This window comes from Microcebus murinus, chromosome 28 (genome assembly GCF_040939455.1).
Source record: "Microcebus murinus isolate Inina chromosome 28, M.murinus_Inina_mat1.0, whole genome shotgun sequence".
Classification (NCBI taxonomy): Eukaryota; Metazoa; Chordata; class Mammalia; order Primates; family Cheirogaleidae; genus Microcebus; species Microcebus murinus.
In genome coordinates, this window is record NC_134131.1 from 11,020,766 (window position 1) to 11,033,899 (window position 13,134).

General features: G+C 44.4%; 1 protein-coding gene across 1 annotated transcript in view; it reads left to right on the forward strand.

Moving 5' to 3' along the window:
- The window catches only part of ITPR1 (inositol 1,4,5-trisphosphate receptor type 1), a 351,525-nt gene that overhangs the window by 63,275 nt on the left and 275,116 nt on the right, over window positions 1–13,134 (forward strand). The window lies entirely within an intron of this gene.

A 13,134-nucleotide genomic window follows, 5' to 3' on the forward strand; every position in this document is an offset into this window, starting at 1 on the left:
CACTGCAACCTCCAACTCCTGGGCTGAAATAGTCTTCCCATTTTCAGCCTTCTGAGTGTGTGGAACTACAATCACGTGCCACTGTGCTTGGCTAATTTTTTCTATTTTTTTGTAGAGATGGGGTCTTGCTATGTTGTCCAGGCTGGTCTCGAACTCCTGGCCTCAAGCGATCCTCCTGCCTCAGCCTCCCAAAGTGCTAGGATTACCGGCATGAGCCACCATGCCCTGTCCTGTTAATATTTTTGATGCTGGCCGTGTGCCAGGCACTGTTGTAGGTGCTTGGACCTCCAGTGTTGAGGCCAGCAGGGGGTTGGGCTGGAGGAACAGAGGTCACAGGGCAGCCCGAAGGCCATCTGGGAAGGAGTGAGGGTGAGGATACAGGTCGCAGCAGTGGGAGACAGCATGATGGGTAGCCAGGGAGATGGGGGACCGAGGTTTTGGTTCATCCCACGTGACCTGGAACCATGACGGGGGCCAGCGACAGAAAATAGCTGCCTCATTGGTCCCTGGGCCGAGGATGGCGCCCTAATTTTACAACAGCAGTTTCTTGTCATCCTGCTTGTGGGCAGATTAACCGGGTTGCATGTGTTTATGAACAACAGTGTAAATATATCTCTGATGGCAGCCCAGAGAAAAAGCGACAATCACAGTGAAGGGACTGTTGCTCATAGGTCAGTTGATGAAAGCAGTTCTCCCCAGTAAGCGCTGGTGGCACCAGCGTGGAGGCTGGGCGTGGGGGAGGCTGGTGTCACCGGGAGCTCGGTCTGGGGAGGGACGGTACCCACGCGGCGAGTGGCTCCATCTGGCACGTGCTGTGCTTTTCAAACAGGGTGCACTGTGTTCCCTGGGGTTTCTCATGCCTGCTTAGCAGGATGGGGTGTGGATGAATTCAGTGGTTTTAGTTACAGAAAGCACCCAAATCCCATTATCAAAGTCAGGGAATTGGGGTGCTGGGGTGCAGCCATCCCTGCCTCCCCTCCTCTTCCTTTTAAGCTCAGGAAACTACCTTAGGTGTTTGCTGAGTTGGTGACCGAGCCGAGATCATGCAGCCGGTCATTACAGAGACAGGACTGAACCTAGGTCTTCGGAGATAACTGATCATTTTTAGCAGTTTGGTGCTTATCTTTCCAGAACATTGCCTGTTGGAGGCATAAAAAAAATACATAAAACTGTATACTTTTATGAATTTTCTTAAACCTGTAATTATTCCACAATTTGCTGCTTTTCACCTGACAGTGTTATTTTAACCTATTTTTTTCTTTTTGGTTAATATCTGTGCCTACAGATCTGCTACCTCATTTTCTTTAGCTGTTGAGGATTATTCCATGGTATGGCATGCCAAATCGTAATTAGCCATTCTCTGAATGATACACATTTAAGTTGTTTATTATTTACTATCAGGAGCAGTAGTGAAAATATTTTTTTTTGTTTTGTTGAGACAGAATCTCACTCTTGTTGCCCGAGCTAGAGTAAGTGCCGTGGCGTCAGCCTCGCTCACAGCAACCTCAACCTCCTGGGCTCAAGCAATCCTCCCGCGTCAGCCTCCCGAGTAGCTGGGACTACAGACATGCATCACCATGCCCGGCTAATTTTTTTCTATATATTTTTAGTTGGCCGATTAATTTCTGTCTATTTTTAGTAGAGACGGGGCCTCACTCTTGCTCAGGCCGGTTTCGAACTCCTGACCTCGAGCAATCCTCCTGCCTCGGCCTCCCAGAGTGCTAGGATTACAGGTGTGAGCCACCGTGCCCGGCTGAAAATTTATTTAGCAAAAATGTATGCAGCCTTTTGTGCCCTGTGCTATTCTTTATTCTGTATACATCTTAACTGATTGAATCCTTGTAACTGAATAATGAGTCTTGTCTGTGTTACAGAGGAAGAAACTGAGGCAGGAGAGAAGTTAAATAATTTGCTTAACATGACGTGAGTGAGTCAGGATTGAACACATGTGGTTCAGCACCAGGGTCTGCGTTCCGGGCACTGAATTGTGCTGGCTTTTAGCTACGAGATCTTTTCCATAGCTCTTCATTCCCATGCGCGAATGTTTCTCTATGATAAGTAGCCGAGAAATAGAATTATCAAAGATAGTTTTTAGTTTTTAAAATAAATTTAATTTTTAAGAGCAGTTTTAGGTTCACAGTAAAATACAGAGATTTCCCACATGCCCCCTCGTCCCCCCAGCACTAGGAAGGAAAGAGCCATCCATCCATGAAAAGACGTGGAGAAACTTAAATGCATGTTGCTAAGTAAAAGAAGCCAATCGGAAAATGCTACATATAGCCAAATACGCCAGAAAAAAGAAAATAAAAAAAAAGGAAAAGGCTACATAGTGTAAGATTCTCACTATGACATGGAAAAGGCGAAACTATGGTGACAGTAAAAGGATTGCTGGTTGGTTGGCAGGCGTGGAAGGGAGGGCCACCAGCATGGTGTCTACAGTCTGTGAACCTGCACTGACCCCTCGTTGCTGCTGAAAGTCGGTAGTTTGCATTGAGGCTCGCTCTTGGAGTTGCGCATTCCATGGGTTTGGGTCACTGTGTAATGACACGAATCTACCATTACAGTGTCCTGCAGAGTAGTTTAATTCTGTACGCTCTGCGTAGTCATCCCATCCTCCCTCCCTTCCACCCCTGGCAACCAACCAACAATCTTTTTACTGTCACCATAATTTCGCCTTTTCCATAATGTCAGAAAGGTAGAATCTTACACTAGGTAGCCTTTTCCGATTGGCTTCTTTCACTTAGCAGTATGCGTTTAAGTTCCTCCATACCTTTTCACGGATGGATGGCTCTCTCCTTCTGAGTGCTGCCTAACCTTCCATTGCCTGGATGTGCATGGTTTATTAATCCATTCACTTGCTGAGGGAGTTCTTGCTTGCTTCCAGGTTTGGGCACTTTCATGAATAAAGCTGCGGTAAACATCCGCGGGCAGGTTTTGTGTGGACGTGTTTTCAGCTGCTTTGGGTGAATACCAAAGATCATCCAAGAAACTTTATTTATGGAGAGATGGTCAAACATTCAGACACAAGGAGGCTGTTGAGTGTTGATAATAATCAGTGACTAGTCCTCACCCCTCTGTGCTCAGTGCTCTGTATGCATTATTACTGCATTTAGTACTTAAAACATGTCATCAGATAGAAACTCTTTAAGGAGATGACAATGTAGTAGCATTCTTTATTGCCCCAGATCGCCTATTTGGTTAGTAACAGTTGATGACTTGAACCAAGAGCCTCAATTCTTTTGGTTTTTTTTGAGACACAGTCTCGCTTTGTTGCCCAGGCTAGAGTGAGTGCCGTGGCATCAGCCTAGCTCACAGCAACCTCCAACTCCTGGGCTCAAGCGATCCTCCTGCCTCAGCCTCCCAGGTAGCAGGGACTACAGGCATGTGCCACCATGCCCGGCTAATTTTTTCTATATACATTAGTTGGCCAATTAATTTCTTTCTATTTATAGTAGAGACGGGGTCTCGCTCTTGCTCAGGCTGGTTTCGAACTCCTGACCTTGAGCAATCCGCCCGCCTCGGCCTCCCAGAGTGCTAGGATGACAGGCGTGAGCCACCAGGCCCAGCCAAGAGCCTCAATTCTTAATCACCACTTAATTTCCTTTTTTCTTTTCTTTTTTAAAACTGAGACAGTATCTTGCTGTGCTGTCCAGTTGGGTCTCCTTTTGATGCAATTTTTTTGGCTAAAGCTTTGACTGGACTTCTTAGTAGTTACCTGTGGCTTTCTAGTGTAAAGAATTTTATATGTCTTTAGCACATGGAGATAAACTTGGAAAATAAAGTAATTCTGTTTGAGGTTCTTCTTCCTTCAGGTTACTTTTGCCGATTTGATACTTTTTTTCTTCCATCAAAGTTATAGAGATAATGACCCAGAAAGCCAGGTGGGGATAGGGGTGTTCCCGATTATTCTAAATGTAGATGAGAATTAGGGGCTTTATGTGAATGCATACTTCCGTAAAAAATGTGGTTGTTTTAGTCCTCACTGTAAATTCACTGATATTTATAAATTCATGGTGTGCATCTATCTAGTTTTAAAGTGAGCCTTACTAAGACCACATAAACTGCTTTTTTACCCCCTCCTTCTCTCTCTTCCTACAAGAACAATCCTCTGCCCCTTCTGAATAAGTTTATGAAAGTGTGTGGACCAGTCCTCAATCTGGCCAACTTCTCAATTCAGTTTACAAACTGGAAAAACGAGCTCGGAAATGGATGTTCAGAGTGAGAATTTCTTCCGTCGTTCGACAGGTTTGGTATGCGTGAAATGTAGGGGGAAATCTTAATTGGAAATAAAGCTATCCAGGAGGCTGCCTGATGCGCTGACCTACTAAAGGCGAATAGTGCAAGAGAAAAGAAAAGCATTTAGAAACTCCGGAAAAAAACGGAGCTGAAATGGAAATGTGTTCATATTATACTATTTAATGTGCATTGAACAATAGTTATGTGGTCATAATAGTATAAACACAGAATTAGTGCATAGGTAAAGCATAAAGCTCATGATTATAAAATATGCTAATCAACCTTGATGATATAAAAATAAAAATATACAAGATAGATGATAAGAAATGGAAAGATGAAAGGGGCACTAGTCTCAAAGTCGGGCAGTTAGGAGCTGCTGTCGGGGGCACGCTTGAAGACCTAACTCTGGGGGGATGGGGAGGTGATGGCGACACACGCAACCTAAACATTTGTACCCCCATAATATGCTGAAATAAAAAAATAAATGATTAAAAAAAAAGCCACTGTACGTGCTTTAACAGGAATTTGCATTTTTTAAAAAAAATAATAGGTAAGGAAATAGCAATCTTTTTATTTATTTATTTATTTTCCTCAGCCACTTAAACTTGTGTAGTTAGAAGCAATATCTTTTTAAAAGAGAAAAATAACTACTAAGAAATAACAAAGGATTAAGAATATGTCTTCTCTGGGGAAGGTAGCTGGGGAAAGAGGCTCCTTCTGGTACAGGGCAAGGGACTATTGATTCTCATTTTTAAGCTAATTTGATTTTAAAAGCCTCTTTCCCAGTGGGAATTCCAAAATCCAAAAAAGTAAAAATAATAAAAAAGGAAAAAGTAGAAAAAAAAAAAAAAAGGAAAAAGTGAGCTCCCAGAGACCTACCGGACTTAATAGTGTTCCACATTTTGCCATTTTTGTTGTTTTTTTCTTCCAGTATCTTAAAAACAAACAAACAAACAAACAAACAAAAAACAAATATGCCATTTCACCTGGAAATACTTGCAAATGCATCTCAAAATTGAAAAAAGACATTTAGATAACCACAATACCTTTATTATACCTAATAAAACTAACAATTCCTTATTATTATCTTTGAATTTGCTTTTGCTGAAAAAAATTTAAAAAAAATTTTTTTTAGAGATGAGGTCTTGCTGTGTTGCCCTGGCTGGTCTCAAACTCCTGGGCTGAAGTGATCCTTCCACTGGCTCAGGCTCCCAAGTAGCTGAAACTATAGGCACGTGCCATTGTGCCTGGCTGAAAAAACAATTTTTTTTTTGAAAAAAATTTTAATAGTTAATATGTTCAAAGCAGCTTCCAAACTAAGCTCCCTTTTATCTGTGTTACATCTCTTTAGTCCTTTTTGAGTTTCTTTTACTCAAGAGAAGTAACCTTTTCCTTTTTATCATGCCTTTGACTTACTGCATAATATTCAATATTAAAAATGTGTGCATGCATTAATTTGATTAAAAATTTAAACTTTGGTTAAATATTTTTAATTTTAAAAACTTTTAATTTGATTACAAATTTTTTAGGTTTAAAAAATAGAGACAACTTTATGTATTTTTAAAACCTTATTATATTCTCTTTAACTTTACACGTTTGTAAAAATATCTTTTCCATGACTACATTTAAGCATCTATAATGTAGGAACATTTACTTGTCAGTTATTTGGGGCAGGATTCTTTGCATGCAAAGAAGAATGGAAACAATTGTTCTCTAGGATTTTTTGGTCTAGTCAGAGAGAGGGGGCAGCTCATGGATATGCCTGCCAAAAAATTTTGCCATATGGAATTGTAATTATTTTTAAAGCTCATCACACACTATATGAGAATGCACTTGATACACATAAGGAACCTGAAGCTTGGGGAGATTAAGAAACTTTTTGTAAGGTCACCCTGATAGTAAGTGACTCAGCCTGTATACCAACAAGATCTTTCTCCCATCCAAGTACTAACCAGGCCCAACCCTGCTTAGCTTCTGAGATCAGAGAAGATCAGTTGCATCCAGGGTGATATGGCCATAGATGAACAGTGTCTTTCTTCTGATGCTCTTTTGTGTTTTTTTTTGAGACAGTGTCTCACTCTGTTTCCTGGGCTAGAGTGCCGAGGCATCAGCCTCGCTCACAGCAACCTAAACTCCTGGGCTCAGGCGATCCTCCTGCTTCAGCCTCCCGAGTAGCTGGGACTACAGGCATGCACCACCATGCCCAGCTCATTTTTTCTATATATTTTTAGTTGGCCAATGAACTTCTTTCTATTTTTAGTAGAGATGGGGTCTTACTCTTGCTCAAGCTGGTTTCGAACTCCTGACCTTGAGCAATCCTCCCGCTTCGGCCTCCCAGAGAGCTAGGATTACAGGCGTGAGCCCCCTTGCGCCTGGCCCCCTGATGCTCTTACTCACTAAACTGTATAGGGTCTTCCAGTGTGACCTGCCAGTCTCCACTGCTAATAGGCAGTGCTGGGAACCGGTTCAAAGTGTGGGCTTTGGAGCCAGACTGCTTGGTGGTTCGTCCCTGGCTCTGACACTTAATAGCTCTGTGGCTTCAGATGAGTTAATTAACCTTTCTGAGCTTCAGCTTCCTCACCTGTAAAATGGAGGTAGATAGTAGTCCAGCCTTGTAAGATTTAATGACTTCCTATTTGTAAAGACCTTGGAATAGTGCCTGGCACATACATAAATAAAAAAGATACTTAAATCACTACAACCAAAAAACAGTGTGCCTGGTAAATGTATATGGATAGATGCACGGACAGACAACGGATGGACAGATAAATAAGAAAAAGTGGGAAGCCAGTTGCAGGCTATTTTCCTTTTATTTCATCAGTTAAGGGAATCTTCCCCCTTTTATGTAATAAGAATCTCCATCTGGTCCTAGAATATTATATAGATTTTTTTAAAAATTACAATAAAATCTCATGGTTACCATACACATACACATTACTGATTATTTTGTAGATTTCTTTATGCTCAGTGTTACATCAACTTTCTGATCATCCCTTTTCAGTCAGTTTTGTCTGCTTTTCTTCGTATGAATAACCAGGGAGCATAAGAGGTGACTGTCATGTTAAGCTTTCTGTGGAAGGAACGAGAACTGGGCTTGGAATTTTCTCTCAAGGAGAAAGAAAAAAAAATGTCAGTCACTTCACACCCTTGAAAAATCTTCTTGAAAGGTTCTGCAGGAACAGATTAACTTTAGCGCGTGGGTAGTAGATGAAGTCATTTAGCCTCTGCCACGTAATCCATCCCCAAGAGAAGAAATAGAAATGACAGTGGATTATGATGATGCAAGTGAGTGGTTGGTGGTCCTCCCAGAACTGCTATCTTGGTTTGACTGCCTTTTTGTTGTTGTCTTTTTTTAACCTTTCAGACTTAGCTAAAACACAATTGCTTTGAACACAGGAGCCTAGACAACTTGGAGACCCATTGATTTCTTCCAAGATGGCACCTTGGTGTTTTGCAGATGCAGGCTGGTGTGACCAGTAGCCCTGTGGTCATTGATTCTACTGGAGATACATAGGACTTGGTGGAGAGTCTTGTAAAGTTTAATGTCTCTTACTCCATGTTCAGCAGCTGACCTGATTGGCTATCATTTGCCAATTACTCTTACGTATTAATAGAATGGGTTTGTAAATGCCACATCGTTTTGGGTAAGTAATCTCACATGAGACTCAATGATCCCTTTGGCCTAGTAGCTGATTCTTCCTGTAATTAGTAAGAATGCGAGTAAAATTCCATCTTAACAAATGCAACAACTGCCCTAATTGAGAAAAATGATTCCTTCCCATTGTCTACCTTTACTGTTCTGCAAACATTTGACCACTACTAGTGACTAATAATTAATGATAATCTGACTGAGTGGTTAATGATGACTCAAAAAAAATACTAGCATGGCTGGGCAGTGGGTCACGCCTGTAATCCTAGCACTCTGGGAGGCTGAGACAAGAGGATTGCTCAAGGTCAGGAGTTTGAAACCACACTGAGCAAGAGTGAGACCCCGTCTCTACTAAAAATAGAAGGAAAATTAATTGGCCAATTAAAATATACAGAAAAAATTAGCTGGGCGTGGTGGTTCATGCCTGTAGTCCCAGCTACTCGGGAGGCTGAGGCAGGAGGATCGCTTGAGCCTAGGAGTTTGAGGTTGCTGTGAGCTAGGCTGATGGCATTGCACTCTAGCCCGGGCAACAGGGTGAGTCTCTGTCTCAAAAAAAAAAAAAAATCCTAGCTTGATTTAACTCGCCTATTTTTTTTTTTTTTTCAGTAACCTCTTGAACCTTGCAAATACATAATTGTTTGGATATGTACACTAACAACCAGAACTTATTAAAGTACATTTCTGGGTTCAGACTTATTGACTTTTGGATTCAGTGTGATATACTGACCAAAAGGAAGAAAAAAGGGAGAAAATAAGAAAGAATGTGTATTAGCTAATTTTTTTTTTTTTTTTTTTTTTTGAGACAGAGTCTCACTTTGTTGTCCAGGCTAGAGTGAGTGCCATGGCGTCAGCCTAGCTCACAGCAACCTCAAACTCCTGGGCTCGAGTGATCCTTCTGCCTCAGCCTCCCGAGTAGCTGGGACTACAGGCATGCGCCACTATGCCCGGCTAATTTTTTTTTATATATATATCAGTTGGCCAATTAATTTCTTTCTGTTTATAGTAGAGACGGGGTCTCGCTCTTGCTCAGGCTGGTTTTGAACTTCTGACCTTGAGCAATCCGCCCGCCTCGGCCTCCCAAGAGCTAGGATTACAGGCGTGAGCCACAGCGCCCAGCCTGTATTAGCTAATTTTATCTCTGATTTTTGGATCTGGAATGGATTCTGGATAGTGTTAAATTGGCCTCAGGACTTTTTTGGATTTTTTTTTTTTTTTTCATCCTGGCATTGGCTTGTGATATGATGGCTTAGCCTGAATGACTTAAAGGATTTTATTTTTAATTTAATGTGGGTTAAAAGAACATGAGCAATAGACCTGCCAATAACTATTTTAAGATATAAACAGATAACTGTTTGTTTTCCTATAAAGGTCACATTCAGAATTCAGAACTCATGACTTTCAGGATGGCAGTTTTGCTTAGAGGAATGATTTAGACGAATTGAATAGCTCCAGGTCATGACATTTATTCAACTTTTCTTTAATGCTCGTTTACTTTTTGAACATATAAAAGATTGGAGTTTAGATACATCTCATCAAGAATTTTGATATTCAAAAAAAGAAGAATTTTGATATTCTATCCTGAAGCACATTCAGGGGATTAAAAATTTTAATAAAATTAAAACAAATTTTGATATTCCAAAAAGTTCTTAATTCCTAGTTTTTATAAGAAAAACTATTAGACTGTTAAGTTGCTACAAGTAGATTTGCCTTTTGGATTATAGTAGTCCCCAGTTTTATTGAAAGCTTATCTTATGGTAACCATAGATTTTTAACTTTCACTGATAGGATGTGCAAAAAATAGTGAGTGAAGCCGTTGGACTAATTGTTTATACTGAGATTACTCAGGAAAGGATATCTGGTGTGTTTATATTACTCAGGGGTCCTCAAGCTTTTTAAACAGGGGCCAGCTCACTGTCCCTCAGGCTGTTGGAGAGTGCACACTGCGGGCCCGGGACGCGTCGGCTGCTGAGCAGGACAGGCAGTGGCAGCAAAAACACCCGGCGGGCCGGGTAAATGTGCTCGGCGGGTCGCATGTGGCCCGAGGGCTGTAGTTTGAGGACGCCTGTTACACTGAGCAAATCGTTTATAGTAGAGATCATGTAAATATGCATTACCAAGGTTCTGCATGGTTTTAGGTGTGCCAGCCCTGTATGCTGAGATTTTCCAGAATCTTGGAATTGCGCTGGCTAGCAGTTCTCACTTGAATAAACTTCGGCACTTTGTACTTAGCTGAAAATAGCTCCCCTGGGAAGGTGGGACTCATTCATTCGTTCAAAAAAGTTATTGAGTGCCTGCAAGGCACCGTGCTGTCCGCGCTGGAGATGCAGTGTTGGGCGACGCAGACGTGGTCCCTGCGCTGGAGATGCAGTGTTGGGTGACGCAGACGTGGTCCCTGCGCTGGAGATGCAGTGTTGGGCGACGCAGACGTGGTCCCTGCGCTGGAGATGCAGTGTTGGGCGACGCAGACGTGGTCCCTGCGCTGGAGACGCAGTGTTGGGCGACGCAGACGTGGTCCCTGCGCTGGAGATGCAGTGTTGGGTGACGCAGACGTGGTCCCTGCGCTGGAGATGCAGTGTTGGGTGACGCAGAGGTGGTCCCTGCGCTGGAGATGCAGTGTTGGGCGACGCAGACGTGGTCCCTGCGCTGGAGGTGCAGTGTTGGGTGACGCAGACGTGGTCCCTGCGCTGGAGATGCAGTGTTGGGTGACGCAGACGTGGTCCCTGCGCTGGAGACGCAGTGTTGGGCGACGCAGACGTGGTCCCTGCGCTGGAGGTGCAGTGTTGGGTGACGCAGACGTGGTCCCTGCGCTGGAGATGCAGTGTTGGGTGACGCAGACGTGGTCCCTGCGCTGGAGGTGCAGTGTTGGGTGACGCAGACGTGGTCCCTGCGCTGGAGACGCAGTGTTGGGTGACGCAGACGTGGTCCCTGCGCTGGAGGTGCAGTGTTGGGTGACGCAGACGTGGTCCCTGCGCTGGAGACGCAGTGTTGGGCGACGCAGACGTGGTCCCTGCGCTGGAGACGCAGTGTTGGGTGACGCAGACGTGGTCCCTGCGCTGGAGACGCAGTGTTGGGTGACGCAGACGTGGTCCCTGCGCTGGAGACGCAGTGTTGGGCGACGCAGACGTGGTCCCTGCGCTGGAGACGCAGTGTTGGGTGACGCAGACGTGGTCCCTGCGCTGGAGACGCAGTGTTGGGTGACGCAGACGTGGTCCCTGCGCTGGAGACGCAGTGTTGGGCGACGCAGACGTGGTCCCTGCGCTGGAGGTGCAGTGTTGGGTGACGCAGACGTGGTCCCTGCGCTGGAGATGCAGTGTTGGGTGACGCAGACGTGGTCCCTGCCCGCACAGAGCTCACACTCCAGTGGGCGGAGACAGGCACCACACAAGTAAATGACAAATGACAGACAAGGTCACTCCACAGGGTGGTACATGCTGTGAAGACTGTGAAATGAAGATGGTGTGATGCAGTCTGGCCGGGGGTGGCGTGGGCCGGCGCTGAATGGATAGAGTGGTGGCGGAAATGGTCTGCAGGAGGTAACATGCTTGTCGATGGTGACAAGGCTGTCCAGGGCCTGCCCACCTGTACTGTGGGACATGGCGTGCTGGGCATCAGGAACGCTGAGGGTAAGAGCCGTGACGTGGGGACAGGCAGTGATGGAGAAACAGAAGGAAGGCTCACGCCTGTCATCCCAGCACTCTGGGAGGCCGAGGTGGGAGGATGGCTCAAGGTCAGGAGTTCAAAACCAGCCTGAGCAAGAGCGAGACCCCGTCTCTAGGAAAAAAAAATAGAAAGAAATTAATTGGTCAACTAAAAATACATAGCAAAAATTATCCAGGCATGGTGGTGCATGCTGTAGTCCCAGCCACTCGGGAGGCTGAGGCAGGAGGATCGCTTGAGCCCAGGAGTTGGAGGTTGCTGTGAGCTAGGCTGACGCCACGGCACTCACTCTAGCCTGGGCAGGCAACAAAGTGAGACTCTGTCTCAAAAAAAAAAAAAAAATAAAAAAGGAAGGCTGGACTTGGAGAGCCAGTCAGCACATCCAACCCATGCACCACGACGTGGAGTGATCGAGACTGTATAGAAAGTCATTTGCCCTCTGTATACACATACTGAGAATTATTCCGTAAATTGCGCTTTTGTAAGCCACCTAAAGTTGAGCTAATAAAAATTTGATTTCCTACCAGATTGCAGAGTACTTGTCCCAGTACCCTGAGCTGGGTGGGTTTCCAGAACTCACTCCCCTTTCTACTTTACTTCCTCTTTTTTTTTTTTTTTTTAAGACAGAGTCTCACTTTGTTGCCCAGGCTAGAGTGAGTGCCGTGGCATTAGCCTAGCTCACAACAACCTCAATCTCCTGGGCCCAAGCCATCCTCCTGCCTCAGCCTCCCGAGTAGCTGGGACTACAGACATGTGCTGCCATGCCCGGCTAATTTTTTGTATATATATTTTTTAGTTGGTCAATTAATTTTTTTCTGTTTTTGGTAGAGACGGTTTGGTTTCGCTCAGGCTGGTTTCGAACTCCTGAACTCAAGCAGTCCTCCCGCCTCGGCCTCCCAGAGAGCTAGGATTACAGGCATGAGCCACCGCGCCTGGCTGCTTCCTCCTTCTTTGCCATGGAGAGGAGACCCCTAGGTTTATTCCTGTGGGGTGTTTTAGGGAATCTGTGAATCGACAAGACCAAAATGCTTGTGGTTAGGATTTGGTGGGTTCACAGTTGGTTTGTTAAACAAAATTGATTTTATTTAGAGGTTATGCTAGGTCGCTACAGCTGCTGCCACAAAGCACTGCAAGCAGGGTGGCTCGAACAACGGAAATTTGCTGTGTCACCTAAATTGAAATGTCACCAGGGTTGGTTCCTTCAAAGGGCTATAGGAAGAAACCTGTTTGTGCCTTTTGGCTTGCTCCTGCTGGCTTGCTGGTGATCCTTGGCGTTCTTTGGCTTCCACTGTGTTGCCAGAAATCTGCCTTCATCATCTTCACACGTGTTCTTTGTATGTTCATGTCATTCTCCAAGTGTGCCCTTTTTATAGGAATATTAGTGTCATTGGAGTAGGTCCCACCCTACTCCAGTATGACCTCCTCTTACCTAATTATGTCTGCAACAAGCCTATTACCAAATAATGTCACATTCTTCTTTGGGCTGAAGATTTTTGTCCGCTTGAAATTCACATATTGAAACCTGATAACCAAGGTGACGTTCTTAGGAGGTGGGGCCTTTGGCAGGTGATTAGGTCCTGGGTGCTCTGCCC